We start from the raw sequence: 23,742 nt of genomic DNA, 5'->3' as shown, positions 1-23,742 counted from the left end.
ATATTATTATGTGTATTCATGTTAAGTGACCAAAGAAAACAAACTAACTAACTAATTAATCTAGAAAGTATTTGTGCCACCATAGTCTGAATGAAATGAACTGAATTGAGATGAACCTTTATTATTGGTTTGTCTACATCTCCAAAGCTCAGTATGCTCTGTTCCACCTTGTGATGTCAGGAAGCGGTAGTTTTCAAGTTAATCGCTACCTTTTACCTTTACCTTTCACGCTTACGTCACAAACCAGGAAGACGTTTGGAAACATGTGATGACAACTTCCGGCGAGCTCTGTTCTGTTTGCAGTAGTAAATCTGACAAAATTTAGGAAAAATGAGAAAATGGCCCAGTTTTCTTCATCTACATGTCATTGTAATGTTCCGTTATGTTTGGCTAATCAACTATTTCAACCATACCTCAGTTTTCATCATTTCCCAACTGAGTGCACAACTCTGAGCGCACTGGATACATGCGATTAGAAGAAATGAGGACACCAAATTCAAGATTATTCCAAACAAATTTTCATTTTTGCTGCTGATGACATTTACTTCAATGGGTTTTATCATATAAGTTTCATCAGTTGGCAAGCTCAAGTGTCGGGAACTAAACCGGAAGTTGTCATTGCATCTTTCTAAACGTCTTCCTGGTTTGCGACGTAAGCGTGAAAAGAGTCTATTTTACGAGGGCAATTCTAGCGCTGAAATTACCCAAACGATTCTAGTTGAAAGCGTTTGGAAATCAAAAACACGTTGCAGCACAAATTGGAACAGAGAAGAAACCAAACACAACTCCAGGTATGTTTGTGATGAGGAAACAACATTATGACATAGATCAGAAAACAGCGTAATACGATCGCTTTAAGTCGTGTAATTGCTTTTCAAATTGGCTTTTTAAGGAGTGGCCGACCCAATTAGTTTTGTGTTTCGCTAACAGTATCACTAGCCGCACATTGCAACTCGTCTCCATAAATATTTCAAACTCGCATTGGCAGTCAATTACATCTGTATTTGTAATGTGTCAGCCGCCATGATTAGTTAATTATGTTTGCACACTCTAACGATGCTGGTGCCAAGAGTCTGCGGGCTGGCTTCGTGCACGCTTCGCTTCACTCCACGCGCACGCTGTCATTTGTTTTGGGACCTGGAGGGGAAATCAATAGGAAAAGTGAAGGCTTATTTACATGTCAACGTGTGCGGCGCAGCTTTCAGCAACATGTCAACAAGAAGGTAACGGCAAACCAGAGGAAGTAGGAAGGAACAAAGGAAGTGGAGTTACAGTATTGGAAAAGTTGCAGATAATGTAAATAGTGAAACAGGTTTGAAAATTCTTGCAAAATTGTCACACTTTCTACGATGGTATAACGGTTCTCTCATCAAACACGTGCCTGAAGAGGTTTTAAATGTCATCCGTGCATGTTTCAGTTATTTTGCAGTGCCTCCCAAGCCCTATTTGAAACCTCCTTGTGGTTCGGTGTAAGGTTCTGTCCAATGCTCTGCCCACAAGCCTATTCAAAAATATACAAAATCATCACACAAAACTGAACACAGCAACTTGACAAACCTGATTCTTTGGGCCGTAGCTTCATTGGCGTGATGCATGCTGACTGATGGTCTGATGCGTTTTTCGAATTTGAGAGAAACATAATCATGCATACTACATATACTGTATTTTTCGGACTATAAGTTGCTCCGGAGTATAAGCTGTACAAAATATGTAATGAAGAAGAAAAAAACTGACTATAAGTTGCACTTTTTGGGGGAAATTTATTTTTAAAAATCAGGGATCATGTTGAAAGTCAAGTTATAATAACAAGAATAGAATAAAGAACAGGCTGAATAGGCGTAAACATGTTAATGTAACATATTAACAGTTATTCAGATAACTATAGTATAAACAACAGAACATAAGTTTTCCAAACTCTCGAGCTCACTCCAAATCACTAAATCCATTGAAGCCATTGAATTCTTCATCCTCAGTGTCACTCCTGCTGCAACTTCCTTTGTCACTGAAGTCCAGGCTTTGTCAATCCATTTAATGACTTCCAGGAAAGTTGCATGGCGCACCCTCCCGGTTGCCGTGAAGCTGTGTTCTCCATCCCTGCTTTCCCCCAATCCCTCACAAGTTTCTCGCTCACTCCAAACTTTCTTTCTGCTCCTCGATTACCGTTTTCTGCCGTGTATTTCACTACTTGCAGCCGCTTTTTCTGCAGGAGACATGCGCCGAAAACTCATACACAAGCCCAGAGCGCCCTCTTGCAGCTGTCAGTCTGAAAATTTTAATATATAAGTCGCACCGGAGTATAAGTCGCAAGACCATCCAAACCATGAAAAAAGTGCAACTTATAGTCTGAAAAATACGGTACATTGTAAACAACAGAAAAAGCACATTTCTCGAAAAAGAAAGACGAAAAACCGAACCCACCCCTATTCATTACATAGTTTTAAAAATTATATGGCTGCTTATGTATGTTGATCACAGAACTTTACAAATATTTTCATACAGCAAAATAAATTCACTGTCACTCACCTTTAGATCACGAAAGCAAAAACTCTTTATAATTTCTTTTGAAGCTGTGAATATTTGGGCTCTGCTTCAGGTTTTCTCTTCCACAGACTGACCCCACACACAGACTTTTCCTGGTGGTTCTCACTGCCTTTTTTAAATTTACCCCTTCCCCTTAATTCATACTGTACTTCTTGTTTACTGAACCGGCTGATTGTGTTGTGAAGGGGGAGTGACTTAGCATAGAGAGCAAAGGGAGGGAGGACACTCAGTGCGTCAAAAACAAAAGTGAAGCTTATAAAACATGTTAATAGTTTTTGTCTGTGAATACACTATTTTCAAAAGTAACATGGTGATGTAAATATGTTACGTGTTAGCAGTTAATACCTCATAGAAGTAAAATACTCCTCCTTTATTGTTTTGTGAAGTTAATAAAATCTTTCTCCATGCTTCATTAGGGCTAATTAAATGTATTTATTAAGTGTTATTAGATGAGCCTCCTGGATGGGCATCCCGAATAAAAAACCTGTCAAATATGTGTCTGGTTTGCTTGAGGTATTCTTGAACAAGGAAGGAGGAATTCAAGCTTTTATACCATGATGACAAGCAGGCAGATTGCGTCATCAGGTCAATTACAGGTTAGATCTGTGGAGAAACACCCTACAGACAGTAAAAAAGCCTTTTTTTCATTGTATTTATCAGCAGCAAAAACACCAGTAATGACATACATTTAAAACTGATAAATTGAATGCCATACTGTGAAACACAGAAACAGCATCTCTATAGAATTACAAAGTCCCCCTTTTAAAATATCTTTATAGATTTAAAATAGCATTATGTTAACTTTTACGTCACTACACTATTTACAGTTGCAGTGCAGTCGACATTATTCAAATCTCTCAGTCCTTATTCAAAAATAAAGACTACATTTTGGACCATTATCGACTTCTCAAGAGTCTGCATTGTCAAATCTACTGAATGTACAATGACATCATGAAAACCAGACCAAAATGGGGTTATGACAGTGCATGGCCTGTGTTACTGTGGGTTTGTGTTTTGCTGGTGAATCTAAATGAGCCCCCCAGTGAATTATTGAGCCGATGCTTGTCTGTCAGTGTCAGCTCTGCGGTTTCCCGGCCATTATCCTGGCTGAACTTTGCCTCAGGACAGAATTGGCTAAGAAAGTCTCCAACACTATGCAACTCTAAACGGAAGGAAAAAGTGAGTGAAATCTGATGGCAAAACAGACAACTCAAAAAACACTGGAGCATAAGCAACTTTAAAGGTGTTGCACCCAATTTTACAGTGGTAAAAATGTGAAAAAGAGAACTAGTTTATAGTTTAGCAGCGCTCCATTTTCTTTCATGCAAAAGAATGGGATCATAGTAAAGGTAACACCTAGCATCCTAAAAGGGCACTGCTTGATCATTGGACAGTAAAACACTTTATAATAGTACAGCACACAGAAATCTCATTTTGCCTGGTATGAATGTGGTGTGCAGACTTCTATAAGTCTGCCCCAGGGCAGCTGTGGCTACAATAGTATCTTACCATCACTAATTGTGGAGTGAGTGTCTAATGCACTATAAAATGTCCAAAAAAGTGTTAAATAAACCAATGCATTATTTCATGGAAAAAGAATGTACAGCCACCTTATCATTTCCTTTTACAACAGTTTGTTTTCAGAATTCTTTGTTGGGAGTGAGACCTAGCAGAGCTAAGCCTTTTGGTCAAATGGGGCATCCCAGTAAAATCTGACCAGATTTTCAGATATGTGTTGGCTGATGTAAGAGCCTGGAGGTAATGGAGGCAGGGCATTAAATGCGTCGCTGCATCTGTGGAATATCAGCAACAATAGGCCTCCTGCACAAAAACACCTCACTCCTTTTCTATATGTGTCCCATTGTCGTGTTTAGCAGAACACTGTGTTCTGCCATGTCACTGCTCAGCACATGTCAGTATCTTTTTCCTCTTTACACCTGGCAGCTCATGGTGTGCAAATTCGAGTCAAAGTAACAGTGTATTTGTTAGCATAGATCAGAATGTGGCATAAATACTATCCCCCATTTTCATAAAAGGACTGAGCCCAATTTATATGTCAGGAAAAGACATTTTACACAAAATATAAAAATGAGAAAATGACACTAGACAATATTGCCTATAAAAGATAAAAAGGGTTTTGTTGGATGAGAACCAAAGGGAAGCAACTGCCAGGGACAGTTTTATCCAATCAGAGATGTTGTTGAGTGAGAACTGTGTGGAAACAACTGCCTTTGACAATCCCAGACTGATGTTTCTGTCATGGTTCAAAATCTTTCTCACACAATCACAATCATATCAGTTCTTCAGATTAGCACAGCATAAAGTATTGCTTCTCAAATGCAACTAAAAAGAAATAATTCATAAAAATATATGTAATTTCATCAGAACTATAACATTAACCCAGTAACAGAATGTACTGACTAAAACGCTCGTGCTGGCGTCTACACTGTGAGCGTGTTTGGTTAGCATTGGAAAAGTATCACACTATAAATCTCTACAGAGTAACATTTTGATTTTTTGCCTGGTGAAACACTTGACTAAGATTAATTGCAGCTGTCAAATAAATACAGTACGCCTTTTGGAGCCAGGCTTTCTCAAGGAGAAAGGAGGCTAGGCTAATTAGCATCGTTGCTCATGACAATGGAGTAATCAATGAGTCTTAATCAAGCCCCTTCGCAATCGATGCTTGTTCGTCTGGGGCTCATTTGTGCTCGTTATAAATAAGCTGTTGATGAAAATAACTGCTCCACACGTCCTTGTTCATAGACAGAGGCAGAATGGTGCTAAAATGACAGTTCGGCTGCAAACGAACGCACTGTTCAAACAGACAATAGGTGCACAAACACTGACATTAGACATGAGTTCATTGAGCTTTATTTTTCCTACTATCCACAGGGTTCAGATTCATGAAAAATTAGGTCCATTGTCATAGCAACTAATAAAACATCATATCCTTTTAATCAATCCTCAAAATGTTGCTTTCAACAACAGGTTGAAACCCACGAATAGCTTCAAAACATGAATACACTGAGTTAATAATAAGGACACAACATGACATTAAACTTATCTATTTCCATGGGGACATGCAGGTGACACCACCAGGCCACTGACTGACCTGATTTGTGGAGAAGCGAGCCAGCTCACATATAGGCTACATTTATATAATTATGGTCTGCACAGAAGACACAAAAGTGACGTCGTGACTGCCCTTTTTATTTCGTGTTTAGCCGATTTCGGGAGGAAATCTGCGTTCATACAGTGAACCAAAACAGTGTGGAATTCGATATGCATGCCAGGCGGCTCGGTGGTGATGTATGTCACATAAACGCGTACGCAACGTGAGCAGATCTGAACAGAGATTTGCGTCTTGGGCAGTATAGACGGAAACACTATGGGGGAGTATATTCAACTTTTCCACTCTGGAGGGTGTTCTCAAATGTTTGCATTTTTAAGCCCCAAAAACACAGTCACCGTCTAAACAAAAGGCACATCCAATAAAATATTTTGTCGTTTTTACCCGGGTGCATTCTTGTGTAAACAGGGCTTTAGAATAGGTAATTTTCTAGGTCATGAGTACTTACCTTGGGTATTTGTATGGAAGGTAATTTGTTTCATCAGATTTTTTATTTTAAATTGCTGAATTTTTAAGTACAAGTTTAAAAACATTTTCAGGAGTTTCACAAATAATGATTTTATTCTGGTAAAGGCCCTCCATCATTAAAGCAATAACACGATTCAAATCAAACTGATCTGTTTAAGAGAGGAAGATGAGTACTTCAGTGGGTCAGTCTAATTTCACATTAAATAGAAAAAATCCAAGTCACTCTGACTGTATTAAAAGTCCTTTAATATAAAACAGGATTAGCCTATGTGTTTTGGCCGTGGGGTGGCTTCTTTCTTCTATGTTTTTAATCTGAAATCCGTGAAGAGCATGTTTTAGGTTAACGGTGGACACTGTAGCACCCTCGTAAAACCAGCTTATACATCACTACATAAGGGCTGTTCCTTCCACTATGTTGTTTGTTAATCCTCCTTACATACATATGGTCCTCTGTGATAGATTGACAAACAAAACCACCTGCTTATTATAATGAGACGTGGCCCTGTAAGAGCAAAGTCAGTGCGCGCTGTCAGCCCTTTCACGGTGGCACAGGTTTCCACTGTCACCGCCACCGAGCCTGTCAAAACAACGCTCCTCTTCAAAAACAAGTCACTCATACTTACGCGCAACTTCACCGAGAATAAACAGCCTTGATTGTTATTTCCTGAAATATTTATAACCGTCACCGCGCCTTCCGATTCCGCGTCTGTCAACACCGCGGCGAAGGGAGCAGCGCGTCAATAAAAGGAACCCCCGTCTCCCTTTAGACTCTCCGCCACTCTTCCAGCGCTAATAAAGATTTTCTGAGGGCAAGTATGATAAACTCTGAGATGTAGGTACAGTGTGGCGGTGTGCAAAGGGAGCGAAACAAATCATCCCTCGGAAATGACAACCAGGCCTATCTTGTGAGAGGGATGCTGTCGTAATGCACTGTGAAATTGATTCCATGAAGAAGAGAATCATGATCTAAACACGGGGGCTTGTTCCGCGGATAAAACACCACAATATGTTCCGTCCCATTTCTCCAAACTATTACAAAGTTCGGGTTGAAGTGAGCAGCTTTCATATCAACAAAGTTTGCCTGCTTCTTTTTTTTTTTCTTTTCTTTTTTTGGGCTCTCATAAAGCGGTGATGTAATGGCGAAAGGGAACTATGGGCTTTTTTATGACTTAACCCGATGCAATTTGAAGTCCAATTTTCAAGGGGATTGGCTACTTTTTATTATAACTTACAGACTGCTATCACTGCAACTATCGTGCATTAGGTGGAGTACAGTGACAGATGTGCTCAGGTTTTATTGTATATTGAAGACAAACTATTTAAATTCATGGTGGTTGTGTCTAGACTTGATAATAATACTTGATGATATAGATGCTTGCCCATGTATTTGAGCAAACTTTGTCTTGCTCCGGCACTGAAAAGTTGCCGATATGATGCTTAACTCGAGACATAGGCCACAATACGATGCATATCTCAATACAGCACGCTTTCGTTTTGATACAGTTCGATACGATATATTTCAAAGTCGATTCGATGCGGTTCAGTAAAAATAAAGGCTTTCTGCCCTTTACGTAATGATCAACCCCATTATTGAAGAGTAACAAAGTGCATTTTGACTAGACTAGAAGATCAAACTGTTGGATTGGTCATTGTTTATTCATATCTTATCATGGCTGTGATCCTAAAGGTCTTTGTTAAACCACTATGAGTGCAAAGAGAATATGAAATACACTCACTTTCATCATCAAAATGAATGTGAACATGAAAAATGTGTTGCATAAACAAGCTTTTTTCCTCCTCAAAATTGTAGTGCTGTCATAAAATAATTTGATAAAATATACATAAAATGATCTTGGCGTTATATCGATAAAGCAGCCGACGAAATTGATACTGTATCATCAAATTAAACGATTCAGTACGTTTTGATATTTTAACACACCCTTACCCTGTATATATTGTATAAGCAGAGGTTAAATTAAGTCCTCTGCCTTGTTCTACAAAGCATTTTATTATCTAATAATCAGGAAGTGCATGTTAGCATGCTACTTGTTGATTAGGATGCACAGAATACATAAGGTATGTGAGGAACTATGGACCATAGCAAACCATTTAAAATGAACTAGTTCTGTTCTTTGAAGTAAGATCAGTGTTGGGGAGTAACAGATTACATGTACTGGAGTTACATAATCAGAGTACAAATTATGAGTAACTGTATTCAGTTACAATTACTGTTTCAGTGAGTGGTAATTGGATTACAGTTACTTTGTTAAAATAAATGGATTACACCGCGGTATTTTCCTGTTTTCACATTTTGGGCTATACCCCCCCCCTTTGTTTTTTCGTGGTAATTCCACTCATTGCCGGACATTAACCCAGGTCCAAAACAGGTCTAAACCTGGTCTAAAACCAGGTCTAAACTAGGTCTAAACCAGGACAAAACCAGGACTAAAACCAGGACTAAACCAGTTGTAAAACCAGGTCTAAAACAGGTCTAAAATAGGATTTAACAGGACTAAACCATGCTGTGCGGACGTGTTTCCTCGTCTTCTATCAATAATATTTTTAATACGGTTAAGTAAAGTCTGAACTTTTCATTTTCTTTTAACAGACAAAACATCGTATGTGACGATTTCCTCGTCTTTGCTTCTCTACAGCAAATCAAGTAATCCAAAGTATTCAGATTACTTTACTCACACTTAAAGTCATTTAATGGATTCCGTTACAAACTACATTTTGGGGTATGTAATCTGTAATCTGTAGGGGAATACATTTTAAAAGTAACCTTCCCCACACTGAGTAAGATACATTTAATGACTATACCATACAGGGTTGGGCCTAGTTTGTACTTGGATGATGGGCTATGACACTAGTAATACTGGTGCTGTGTCCTCAGGGAAGACACCCACTTTGCTATAACCACAGTAGTATTTACCACCACAGAGAATGAAGTGAATGAATAATGCGCAAAATGTAAAAACGACTTTGTGTTTGTGGAAAAGCACTACGCAAGACTAATGCACTATTAGAGTAGATGACAGACCTCGGTATAAATGAAAATGGTTATTGTTTTTATGTGAACATTGAGAGATAAATTTGAAGAAATGATCCAAATAAAGGAAGAAGTTTATTGCACTGTGATATTGTAAGTAATCAGAAGTTGAATTAAGGCAATCACCATAAACTTTCTTCAGTAAAACAGTTAGCCACATTCAGTCACCAATTGTTGTTACAGAGGCATTAGTAGATTATTTGTGTGTGGTTTCTAGTGGTGGAAGGTAAGAAAATAAAAATGTTAAAGTACATTGCTTAAGTATGCATTTCAGGTATCTGTACTTTACTTAAGGACATTTTAAAGTGGATACATTTTACTTCACTAGATTTGAGAGCAGATACTTTCTACTCCACTACATTTTTTAACTGGACTGAAAAGTAAAAGTATTTTTTATTATGCAAGAAAAAAAATACAGATTTAATTTGTTTTTGTATTTATCAAAATCACTGTATTTTAAGCTTTAGAACACCCCAAAATATCTGTGAAATATCTAACTTTTTTTTTTTTTGTGCATTTTTAAATGGGTGATTTAATACTAGTAGGTATATAATAAGTTGCTTTTTTCATGTGATACTTTTACTTTTACTTGAGTTTTTTTTTTTTTTTGCTCCAAATACTTCTAGTTAAGCAACAGAACTTACAACTTCTACTTACTAGTACTTACTACTTCTTCCACCACTGGTTATTTCCAGAGACTGTATGAAGAGCGGCCTAAGGGAGTGTAACGTCACTCATAGCATTCGGCTCCAGTCAAATGAAGCTCACTGAGGCTTGCAGTTATAGGGAATTCAGAACCAGTTCTATATGAGGAATAGAAATGTATTTACTGACAAAATAGTGAAATAAAAACACCAGGTCATGTGGTGTGTTAATATGAGTATTTTAAGACCAAAATGATGAGGCTCAATGCACAAATTACAAAAGTTTTCTCATTACAAAGTGAATTTTTTCGGAGTCGATGGAGTCAGAAGTGTACCCATGCTCACTTCCTATCTGGAGCAGGTTAGCTCTGTCCATTTATATATACGGTCTTGGTTATTTCTGATACTTGCCATGTTTCCGGACAAACAGTGGAAGCATTCATCACTATTACATAAGCAGTGTCCGGCCGGGCTGTCAGAACGCTGAGACATTTGACTGATCCTTCAATACGTCAGAAATGAGGGTTGGTTTGTACTGCCTCTGTGTGTTGTTCATTGTTCCTACGTGCAGAAACAAGGCGAGATGTATTGGCAGGGGTCAGCTATAGGTTCCAACAAGCACATTACTTTTGTTTTTGTTATAGTTTGAGCCTTGTTGTAGGGCTATGGTAAAGATTAGGGGCTTCCTGTACAATAATTTGAGTTTGAGTTGTTTATTTGAGTTTCAAAACTCAAATAATTGCATTAATCTTTATCGATTAATGGTTAAAAAACAAACAAACAAACAAAAAATCTTGAGTCCTGGTTCAGTTCTGGTTTAGTCTTGGTTCACTCCATGGCGTATGCAGCACAAAAGTTTGATATAATCTCAGGTTAACGGGCGGGGGCAGTGCTGTACTGCGCAGATGCGGGTCTCCAAAAGTTGACCTGTGCAGGACTCTGCGCTGCAGGGCTCCACTGTGGAATAAATGAATCTTCAGTTCGTTACATCAAGAAGGAGGAAAAAACAAAAGGACGACAGCAGCAATAAGTTTAAGAAGGATGCAAAAAAGCTTAACTGTCCTGTCTGAGAAAAGTGTATAAAGTGTGTGGTGAGGGATTTTACAGCCTTAAAACAGATATAATAATTGTAAAATATAAAGTTGACTACTTCGCGGATTTCACCTATCACAGGTTATTTTTAGAACATAACCCCCGCGATAAACGAGGGACCACTGTACACTGAAGTGGAGCAAAGGATCATGGTTTATGTAGTTTCCTTTATCTTTTTTTAGAGATGGTCCACGATATTATTGTGAGAATTTTGACATTACGATATTACAATATTTTGGTTATTGTTACATCCCTAGTAAAGGTGTATGGAGTTTACCACATGACATCACAAAGTGGAACAGTGTTGTAGAACTCAGCCTAAATATGCAGAATCAGTGTGTTAAACAGAGACTAAAACCAAACACAACTCCAGATATGTTTGTGATGAGAATATTATAACAGATTATAAAATAGTGTAATATTTTCTGTTGTAAGTGCACCCTAAAACCGATTTGACCAAACCAAACAAGACATATTCAAATTGCATGGGAGAAAATGTTTTGAGAATCCTAACCTGCTTTAGATCCTATTCCCCTCATACATAATACATACTTAAACTGCACTTCCAAGGCCAATTAAGAAAGGGAGTGAAATAAAAACAAGAAATCTACCAGCCAGTATATATAAAAGTACTTACTTGATGGCTCACTTCACAACAGTAGCTCATTTGTGAGAGGAAGGTAGAAGCTAAAAGAATACTTCATAACGTAATTGGAGCTAAAAGACTCTCCATAAAGACCTGTTCCTTCAGATATGAGTTTAATTGTCCATCTTATGATCGCCAAGCTGGCCTCCCCCGTTCACTTATCAAATTAACCGCTGTAAAAGAAGTGGAGCCACGGACGACTTGGTGCTTATTAAAGTGGAAAGGGTCGTGGCAAAGGTAAGCTGTTCATATCCGGAGTAAAAGGAAAAAAGCCTTGCGGACTGGGGAGGAAATGTATTTAGTTATTCCAAAATCCAACGCCTCATTAAAACGTGAATACAAAACTGTGGATGCGGCTGGATTAGGTCAAATGTGAATTGTGTTAAAGTGAATATAACAGGTTTCATGTTTTGGTAATTAGGATTTAGTTTGGTGGCATAGTACCTGTGGCAAAAATGGATCGTAGTTTTACATCCGTTAAATCCGGCAGCTTATTGCATTCACTTAAGTAGGTAAGTTTCTGTTTTCATTAGAATAGTTTCTGTTTTAACAGGAAAAGCTGAAATTATGTAGAGATAAAATAAAAAAGATTAAAATTATGTTTCTGTGAATAAAGTGTGTGTATGTGTGTGCTTCTTTTTATACTAGTGAATGCAATATGCTTCTGTAGTTAGATGTCTGTGGAAAAAAGGATGACAAAAGTATAAAAGAACAAGAAGTAGCAGTGAGTTTTAAATTCAAAAACCTTTTCTTGTGTCACCAGTATGGAAAAATTCTACTCAAAATGACACAAGGAAGCCATTTTTTGGGGCAGCTTCATTTAAAGAAAAAAATTCCAATTTGAATCTAAGATGACTGAATAAAAGAAACAAGATTGCTGACTACAACGTTAGAAAACTTTGGTGCCCAGTGGGAGCTGACGTCGCCGTAAATGTCATCACAACAAACAGTCGGCAACTCCAATGGATAACTACAGAGCACACTAGCAAGCAGCAAATTATTTTTGACACTGTTGACTTGGGGTGTAACGATATCCAAGTCTCATGATACGATATCCTCACGGTATGAACCTCATGGCACGATATTTATTGCGATATTGTGGAAAAGCTCACAATATGGTGGGGAGTTTCATGATTAGGGATGTAAGAATATCCAAATCTCTCAATATTATCACGATAAATATCTCACAGTACGATATTTATTGCGATATTTTGTGGAGAGTAACAAAACTGCTAATATGATACTTTTTCCTCTTAAAATGACTTTACAACACTTAACCCAAAGAACTAAGATTTAAAAGTGCTTAGAACTGTTATTTCTTCTTGTAGTCTGCACTGAAATGAAGCAAAGGATCATGGTCTATGTAGTTTCCTCTGTCTTTTTTAAACCACTGAGGATTTGCGTGTGACGTGGTAGTCACGTGATTTAATGTTTTGGCGGCCATACTGGAGGTCAAGACTGGGATTATTTAGTTTATTTCAATATAATCATGGCTACTTTAAACAGCGCAAACATCATAAAAATGTCCGAAATGGGCAGCTCGTTAGATCATTGGAAAGGTATAAAGCTAAAGTCATCCTCCTGGACTGTGGAATAGATCCTGATCTAATTCTGATAGAGCGCTTTGTCAGTCTAATCAACGCTCGCTCTGTGTCCAACCTTTAGTATCCAGATATTTACCACTACTTCATTCATTCGGATTCCGTGCTGGTACACCGGCGACAAAAATATGTTTGGTCTATATCATTTCATTTACTGTAAATCCCTTTTTCGTTTGTTTGGAGATGGTCCCTCACCAGAAATGAAATGTTGACTGCACAGACGACTGTACTCAGTGGGCTCCCATCCCTCTCTTTTTATGTCCGCTCTCCACCTCTGTCTGCGATCTTCAGCCGGGATCCAATAGAATGATACTTTGGCCTCCTTCTTTAGCAGATTGACTCTGGCCACAACATCCAATAGCAACACAGGTCAAACACACAGATATACACGTTGGTCCAGATGGATAGTTTGACCTCCAATACGGCAGCAAAAACACCAGGTCACGTGGTTTTGTGACATAGATGCAAAACCTTAATTGCTGCACCATAACTCTTAATTTAAGCAAAGACACTTGTAATTCGATATATTGTGACGGTCCGTGATATTATTGTGAGAACTCTGACGATGCGATATCACGATATTTTGGTTATTGTTACATCCCGACTGCTGATTCCTACGTGTATCACTGATTCAGAAAATAAAATTGGAGAATGAAGTACGTACAAAGAAGTGCTTACCTCTGCTATGTCATATCTGTTGAGGAAGTAAGATTATGAACTGGAAGAAAACTGAACGGCGATATTTCCAGTAAACTCTTAAAACCGTAATCGTGTTAACAATGTTTTAATGAAAAGACAAGTCCAAACCGTCATAAGCACTTTAACTTAAGGGCTATTGATACACAGGTAATTGGACAGCCCCACTCATAATTCCTGACTGGGCCTGTTCTCATGTATTAATGTTTTATTCATAAAGCGATATATTGTACGGCCCGCGAGAGCACTATCACGTATTTCACCGCTCATTTATAGGCCTGGTGCTGGAGCCCAGATAACAGTGAGACCGCCGGGGGGGCCAAGCGCAGAGGACCTCACAGCGATCCGTACTCCTCATAACACCCAGCCAGGGAACATGCAAATGCAGGTACGCGCCAACTCTTATCTCGACGCCAGACACTTTTCAATGAGCGAAAGGGCGGCTGCCAATTGGACTGATATGACGTGGACAGCATGTTTATCGAGCTGTCCCCATGGCTAACAAGGAAATGAAGACGTAGGTGCGATGCGGTTAAGGTTTGTGGTTCGGTGTTTTGATTTGCAAGGATGCTGTTTAGAGTTTACAATGATAGATGGTTTTAATGTAGGTCAGATGTAAGTAAACTGGGTAAACGTGGCCTATTTTATGTGTTTAATGAAGACAAACTGTGTAATTGAATTGAATATTGATCAGGAATGGGACTCTGGCTTGGGTGTACTGGTGCATAGTGTAATGTTAAACCAGTATAGATAAATAGACTAGATTCGATTTTATATTTTTATTTTTTTAAAACATGATAGAGCAACATGTCTCAGAATGGTTAGTTCCACCCACTTTCTCCCTTTCCACGTGGTACCTAGGGTTGTACAATATGAACATAAAACATTTTTTCCATGCCATTTCACCAGCCCCAGTAGTATTTTTGACAAAGGACTAATGACTAAAGACTCTTGGTAGAGCGTTTGTCTCCAGAACCAAAGGTAGGTGGTTCAAATCCTGCTCTTGACATAATTTTTTTTTTTATAAATTAATGTAATTGGTAAAGCAGTAAAGGGGCTGTCACCTTGACGATTTAGCCAGCATATGCCGATGTATGAAAAATGTAACAAATATGCTGACGTACATCAGATAATGTAGATTTTAGATGGGTAAGTTTTGGATAAGTTATGAGCACACTGAAGTACATCGACATACAGTAAGGTTATCGAAAAATTTTGAGCATGCTGAAAATTTCTCGACTTATGTCAGTATGTTTATACGTTCTGCATACGTGGACCATAAGTTGTAGTTAGGTTATGCAATCATTAACACACGTCCACACACGTTAAATGTAAGTTTGTCATAAGTCCAAATACACTGAGATAATGTCTAGAGTACCAATAACTTATGAGTAACGTACTTTGAACCTATTTGCAAATGTATTTGACATGTTCTGACGACCACAGAACTTACTGAACGTGTTTCTAAATTATAGCTACTGTATAATGGCGTATTGGCAGCGCGTAGGGAAATTGGTATATAAAAATTGGAAACTGTTAGTACTCCTCCAAACTTCATGGTGAGCAGACCCCCTGGTACCACCCGCTACACATACCAACCGAGAGATGGAGGATTTGGCAAGTCTGAGACGAGAACACATACTAGCTGTCCTTCAACATCAGCATGCTCTCATCAATTTGTCACTGTTCCAGTTGCGTGCCAGTAGAGCCAGGAGAAGAAGAGATCAACAGCGGAGAAGGAACTGGGTGAGTCCATGGATCGGGAAGCAACGGCAATTTGGCATGTATGATCAACTGATGGTCAGTGTTGGGGAGTAACGGATTACATGTACCGCCGTTACGTAATCAGAGTACAAATTATGAATAACTGTATTCGGTTACAGTTACTGTTTCAATGAGTGGTAATTGGATTACAGTTACTTTGCTGAAATAAGTGGATTATAAGGCGGTATTTTCCTGTTTTCACATTTTGTGCTACATCCCATTTATTTATTTTTTTATTTCGGTAATTCCACTCATTGCCGGAAACCCAAACAGAACGTGGCAGTAAGAGCGATGTAAACATCATGTTAACGTTGGCGGCGTCAGTCACACAATGGACAAGGTCGAAGAGCCAGTAGAACAGAGGCAGCAGTGCACAGGTAAAAACACATTTGTGTCTTCTTCTCCCGACGTGAGATATAAAAAAATAACAAATATAAAATTGCCTACAAGTTAAATGTCAAACCGGAGCTACTGGCACTGATGAAAACAACCTGCCTAGGCTTATGATATCTGCACTACTGTGACATAGTGACCTGTCACATGAGGGGACACGCACACAAACACACAAACACACAAACACACACCTTCATCATCGTCATTAACCTGAGAACGAGCAGACCATGTCTCCTTCCGTAGTGGACCGTGTTTTCTCACGTACGCTGCGTAGACCGCGCTTCCTCCTGTCCGCCTCTAAACCAGAACTAACACCAGGACTAAAACCAGGACTAAACCAGTCCAAGACTAAACCAGGACTGAACCAGGTCTAAACCAGGTCTAAACCAGGGCTAAATCAGGTCTAAACTATAGGACTAAACCAGGTCTATACCAGGACTAAACCAGGACTAAACCAGAACTAAACCAGGTCTAAAATCAGGACTAAACCAGGACTAAATCAGGTCTAAAACCAGGACTAAACCAGGACTAAACAATATGATACTTAACAGTAGGTTGGACATAATTTAAGGTGATCTCATATAAAAATTATTTCTCTATCAATAATATTTTTTAATATGGTTAAGGAAAGACTTTTAGGAGACAACACATTTTATGTTAACATCCTAGTCCTAATCCTAACAGATCCTGGTCTTTGTTTCTCTACAACAAACAGTTGTTTATTCATGGATACTTTGGGTCAACAGACAATTTGAAGAGAACAAACAAGAATTTTCAGGATGTGGTTGCTACATTCATGTCGTTTTAAAAAGCATGACAATATCAAATAATCCAAAGTACTCAGACTTTAAGTAATTTAATGGATTACGTTACAAACTACATTTTAGGGTATGTAATCTGTAATCTGTAGGGGAATACATTTTAAAAGTAACCTTCCCAACACTGCTGATGGTGGAACTCTGTAACGTGAGGGTCGGCGATACGCTGCCATGCACTATGCATAAGTTAAACTGTCGGTTTGTTGTGGCCACTGGCAACACGCTAAGCATTAGTTGGTATAAGTTATATATAAGTTATCAAAATGTTATATATACATGCAACTCGTTACAAATATGCTATGTATATGCCCAAAACTTAAAAAACAAACAAAACAAAACAAAAAAACAACAACAACAAAAAAACGGTATCAGTTGCCTTGTATACGCCACGTGGGCCATGCCTCCTCCCATGTGCAATGCTTGTCTCGCCTCTAAACTAGAACTAAAACAAGGACTAAAACCAGGAGTAAACCAGGACCAAACTACAACTGAACCAGGACTAAAATCAAGACTAAAACCAGGTCTAAACCAGGACTAAGCCAGGACTAAGCCAGGACTAAACCAGGACAAAACCAGGACTAAACCAGGACTAAACTAGAACTAAAATGAGGACTAAACAAAGACTAAGTCAGGACTAAGCCAGGACTAAACCAGGACTAAACCAGGACTAAAATCAAGACTAAAACCAGGACTAAACCAGGATTAAAACCAGAATTAACATCAGGAGTAAACCAGGAAGAAACCAGTCCTGATACAACAGGAGTAAACAAGGACTAAACAAGGACTAAACCAGGACTGAACCAGGACTAAAATCAGGAGTAAACCAGGACTAAACCAGGACTAAACCAGGACCAAAATCAAGACTATAACCAGGTCTAAACCAGGTCAAAACCAGGTCTAAAATCAGGACTAAAAACAGGTCTAAACCAGGACTCTAACGGGAGGCTCACATTCACTCAATTTGAAAACTCCTGATTTAGATAATTTTAACCTTGGAATTGCCAATCTCTGCTGAATTAAAGGTAAAAAGGCAGCTGATAATTTCAACATGACATCACAAGGTGGCATTTTGAACTTTGAAGATTACTCAAATGTGTGAATGAAACACAACACAACTGCAGATATGTTTTTGATGAGGTAACAGCATTATAACATGACTTAAAGCTCACAAGAACCCATTTTATGTACTATAGGGCCTTTAATAAATTAAATTAATAATTGCATGGCCACATTTTTAAAAGCAAAATGTATATATTACTATTTATGTTAAAATCTTGTCTCATCTGGTGGAAATTGTCTTGTTCCATCCATCCTCTAATACACCCGTTGAAGCACTGTACATGTTTTGAACTTGCTCTGACCTCACAGACAGTACCACCAAAGGGCTTGACGGTGCACCCGAGGGAGATGCGGCCCGTCATACATCACACTTGCACCGCGTCATCGGCTCTGACGCCTCTCCAAATAGGACACGACGGGCACTGCTCTGCTGGTCAGTCTCTTCCTCCTCTATAAAGGTAAACACATCAAACTCCTGTCTCAAGCACACTGGCTGTAGGCCTGTCTCCATAACACATTTTGAACTGCTCTATATTGCACAAAAGAAGAAAATACAGACGATAACACTGAAAGTAATTTATACCACTAACACAACAAAAACAGGATTATCTAAAAAATAATTGCCCAATATTGTTAAAAAGTAGCTAGTATAACTAAATAACAAAATGAAACACGGAATTTAGTCTATTTAAATAGGAGGTAGGGACTTTTTGGAGTTTTATGCCATGTTAGAACGTTCCGTCATCAAAAACATGCCTGTAGAGTTTTTAGATATCATCCGCACATGTTTGAGTAATCTAGCGATCTCTCCCAAGCCCTATTCAAACCGTCCTTACCATTAGCAGTATGATTCTGTCCAATGTACAGCCTACAAGCCTACAATTCTCCATAACTATACAAAAACATGATACAAAACAGTATACTACAACTTCACAAACCTGATGCAATGGACAGTATTGTTTCACAGACAAAATGCATGCTGATTGTGCTGGGACAGTGCTTTGAAAATTGAGTGACGTAGCATGGGGAGTAAAGAGAGAGGGAGTATAGCATTTTCAAAACAGTAAAATGTAACATGGTGATCTACTGTATTTTTCAGACTATAAGTTGCACTTTTTTTCATGGTGTGGGTGGTCCTACCACTTATACTCCGGTGTGACTGACAGCTGCAAGAGGGCGCTCTAGGCTTGTATGTCAGTATCTGCTACTCCTATTACTCCTGTCACACAGCTCTACTGTGCATGTCTCCTGCTGCAAGTAGTGACTGTAGCCGGAAATGGTAATCAAGCGGCAGAAAGAAAGTTTGGAGTGAGCGAGAAACTTGTGAGGTACTCGCGGAATGCAGGGATGGAGAATACAGCTTCACAGTAACCGGGCAGGTGCGCCATGTAACTTTCCAGGAAGTCACTGGATGGATCGACAAAGCCTGAACTTCAGTGACAACCAAAACCATCCTGTCGGGATTCAGAAAGGCCGGAATAATTCTAACTGGAACTGATGCTGAGTCTGATGACAGCTATGCAGAAGAGGAAGTGGTGCTCTGTTTACCACCGGAGGTCGCGGAGTTGCTCAGAAGTGACACCGAAGAAGAATTCAATAAATTTAGTGATTTGGCGTGAGATGGAGAGTTTGGTAAACTTATGTTGTTCATGCTATAGTTATCTGAAGAACTGTTCATATGTGATGTTAACAGCCTGTTGTTCTCTGTTCTATTGTTATTACTAGAACTTGCCTTTCAAGATAAAATGTCAGTTCCTGGTGTCTGATTTTACAAAATAAATACCCCCCAAAAAGTGCGACTTAGTCCGGTGCGATTTGCAAACTTGAAAAATGCGTCAAATATCTAATTTGTTATCAATTAATATCACATAAAAGTGTAATACCCGCTCTTTAATGAGTCATAATGAGTCAGAAATTATTCATTCAACCTTCTACAATTCAGATCTTATTGTAAAACTGAAAAAACACAAAAAGTTCCACATGAAGATAAATATTCACCCCCAAAAATAATTGTTCCATCTATCATGTTTTGAACAATAAGTCAATATAGTCATTATCGTGACAGGCCTAACTGACAGTCTCCACGGAACACATGGAAAGCCAGGACTTGACCTTGGAGAGGAACTAGCAAACATTCTGATCGGGCCCGTGGTGTATTTGCATTCCCGCGCCCTTGCACGCTTCAGCAGTGATTCAGGCAGCCTCTAATCTCTTGCTACTGTTGGAGGCATATGTAAAAGCAGATAAGTGCGTGTGGAGCAGTGGACCTTAAGACTCTGGGGTGCTAAGGACACAGTTTGCTCACTGCTAGCCCTCCAGTCATCATGTTCAGCTTACATGTTTAATGTTGTTGTTGGTGTTTTTCTCTCTTTGGAGACCACACTGTAGTTTTTACTGTCTTAAAATGTAAAAAACAGAACTACTTCATTTTAAACAGTTGCAGTGGTCTAGTTATTCCTCCTTACCTTATGCATTCCAGATATTTCAGTTATCCACTACATTTAATTGATGAGAGATTGTAACAACTCACTACGCACACTTCCTGATCATCAGACGGTGCTTTAATATTAGATGCCGAGAATACACAGCAGATATATTTGGACCTTTAAGAGTTGCTGTACTGGGGCATTTTGCTCTTTTTTGGGAAAGAAAATCAGGCATATTAAAAAATACCTGGTTTGCCTAATAACAAATGTTTAATTTTACCTTTGTATATTAAAGGTGCATTGTGCAACTTTTCTGGTGGAGGGTCTGTCAAATGCTTTTCTTTATAGAAATGTTTTTCCTTTGTCTGGAATGTTTCACAGTATGGTATTAGTGTATTTTTCAGACTATAAGTTGCACTTTTTTCATGGTTTGGATGGTCCTGTGACTTGTATATTAAAATGTCCACACTGACAACCGCGAGAGGACGCTCTAGGCTTGTGTGTCAGTATCTACTACTGTACCACTGTCACTTGGCTCTACTGCACATGTATCCTGCAGAAAGAGCCTCTGTCCTGCCTGTATTCACATCAGTCGATCGCACCATTACTCCTGTACCACTGAAAATTTTAAATTGAAACAAACATGAAGACAACCAAAACCATGCCGGGATTCAGAAAGGCCAGGATAATTCTAACTGGAACTGATGATGAGCCTGATGACAGATACACAGAAGAGGAAGTGGCGCTCCGTTTACCTCCAGAGGTTGCGGAGTTGCTCAGAATTGACACAGAGGATGAAGAATTCAATAAATTTCTTTTTTCCTTCTTCATTACACATTTTTGGCTGGTGCAACTTCTACGCCAGAGTGACTTATAGTCCAAAGCATATGATAAACCTTTGTATGTTTATGGAGACCAAACCAGACCAAGTTATAGGTCAGATCTGTGGAGAGGAAACCCTACTCATAGTCAGAATGTATGTTTTTCTAGGTATTTATGAGCTATAAAACCACCTGTAATTGAATACATATAAAAAAGATCTATTTAATGTCATATTGTGGAACATTCCAAGCAAAGCAGTGACAAGAGAAATTACTTGGACACAGCAGCTCACACATCACATTATGTTATAAGAGCAAAGACATATTCATAGAAACAAGAAGGTGACAGACCCCCAACCGCAGAGTTACATAGGTTTCTTATGAAAATTGCTCTGTTACAGGGGGAAAAAAATCAGCTGATTTATCACACACACTTGTCTAGCTCAAAATAAAGTGTTAGGAAAGCATTCCAGAAAGCTCCCACCAGCGGACAACTTCTTCACTCACTAAAACATGTGGATGCACATAGAGATTAGAGTTCCGTTGCATTATTTACAAAGACAAAAAACGTTTTATTGTGGCAGATAAATCTAGAATGATAAAGATTCACCTTTGTGTTGTCACTCCTCACAAATTATTGATGCAGCTCTCCCATGAGTAAGGGGGGAACACTGCATTATTTAGCAGTTTGTTTTTAGTTTGAGTGCAGTTAGTGAAAACCTTTATTTAGGTTTAGATACAAGGCATTTTGTTACTGAGCTGTGATTTTTCTACTTTCCACCTCTGCAATCTGAATGCATTCATAAAGAGGTGGGTTATACTCAGTTACATTTATTTAGTTACATTTACTTGAGTAACTTTTTAAAGAAATTGTACTTTTCAGAGGACCACCAGCATACTTTTACTCCTACATGAGTACTACTTTTATTTTATTTTTTTTTTTTTTTACAGTACTGTTACTCAAGGAGGTTTGGTGACTCTTCCCACTGTGAATCTACAAGTGATAAAAGCTTTACATTGACAATATGAAATTACTTAAACATTTGTGTTTTTTCCACCACTCCAGATATGATTTCTTTTTTTCTCATTGTGTGACTATTAGGGTTGGACAGTATCCAAATTTTGATACCATTAAAACTTCTCAGGATTTTATCGGGGTATACGTTATTACTGTATTACCAAAATGTTTTAGTACGACTTTGGTAAGTGAAGCCGCACCTCTATACGGTCTATGCGTATGACCTGCAGATTTATAATCTCTGAAAAGATTCACATGAACCATCTCCAATGTGATACACGCACAGAACAGACTCACCATCAGCTGCACATCCTCTGTGACAGAAAAAACACATATAATCCACTGAATTGTGTCCTTTAGTCCGACAGACGCTGAATCACATCAGCGCACAAGGAAAGAGCGCCTTATAGTTTATGCAAATGTAAAATCTGTTTCGTTTCTATCAAATGTAAACAAATGTGGCCTGAAGCCAAAATGCTGCCAAATTGCAGATGTACTAATATCTTTTTTTGGGACCAACTCGCTTGCGGCTGGACTTGCTGTCTTGTCTTGGTCTCCCTTATGAGCGTCACGCGATAACATAACGAAACTCATCAAATGTCTTCTCTTCACACAGTTAAAAAGAAACATTATAGACACTATTAGTTTTAAATCGTGATAACATTAAATTGAAAATACAGCCACACTTTCATTTGTGCTGAGCAAACACATTTAGGTATCAATTTTTTTAATGACTGAAACTGATACCGCTGCTACCTTTTGATACCGCACGATACCGTAATATCGTATTACTGACCAAGTCTAGTCTAGTCTCTAAATATCAGATTTTGTGCTTTATTTAATGTTTTATCCTTCAAATTACATTAAGCTACAATTATAAATCAGATATTTCATGTCAACAGTTTATCTTTAAGTTACTCTCTTACCTGAGTAGTACTTTTCCCAAATACTTTTTTACTCTTACTTCAATAATTCCTTGGACCATTACTTTGTACATCTACTTAAGTAAAATTATTTTGAAGTAACGTTACTCTTCCCTCTGTTCACAATTCTCTCTATACACTATACACCCTGAATCTGTACTTAGTCATTTGAGCCACTTGACGTTGCTATAAATGATGATGGATGAGGCGCCCTTTTTGGCTAATGCGTTGTTGCGTATTAGCCAATAAGACTGCTCAGGTCAGATATATGAGGCAGAAGGATTAGGGAGCGAGATGTTTCTTTAAAAACCCATTAGCTGAGAAACAGTGAAATGGAGCGCGCCGTATCTGCTCATTTTTTGGCGGCTTCTTTGCTTCTTGGAGGCTCATTTGAGGACGCTCGGTTCGTTAGTTGTCCCTCAGCACTTTGTCAAAGAGACAGCGCTGGGAGCAGAGTCAATGACGTACTGACGAGATGTGATTCATTTACCTGTGGGTTATAACCTCTCCCAAAGCAACACTTGCCTGCTGCTTTACACTATGCATCTTATAATTATGCATGACCTTTAAGTCACACATTATGATAAGTGGGAAGTGTGTAGGAAGCTTGAAATATTTTAGATATTGTGTTGAGCTCGGAGTAGAGCTGC

The sequence above is a fragment of the Boleophthalmus pectinirostris genome, unplaced genomic scaffold, assembly GCF_026225935.1.
Source record: "Boleophthalmus pectinirostris isolate CB_2022bp ecotype Guang Dong unplaced genomic scaffold, ASM2622593v1 HiC_scaffold_15, whole genome shotgun sequence".
Taxonomy (NCBI): domain Eukaryota; kingdom Metazoa; phylum Chordata; class Actinopteri; order Gobiiformes; family Gobiidae; genus Boleophthalmus; species Boleophthalmus pectinirostris.
This window is presented reverse-complemented; position numbering follows the sequence as displayed.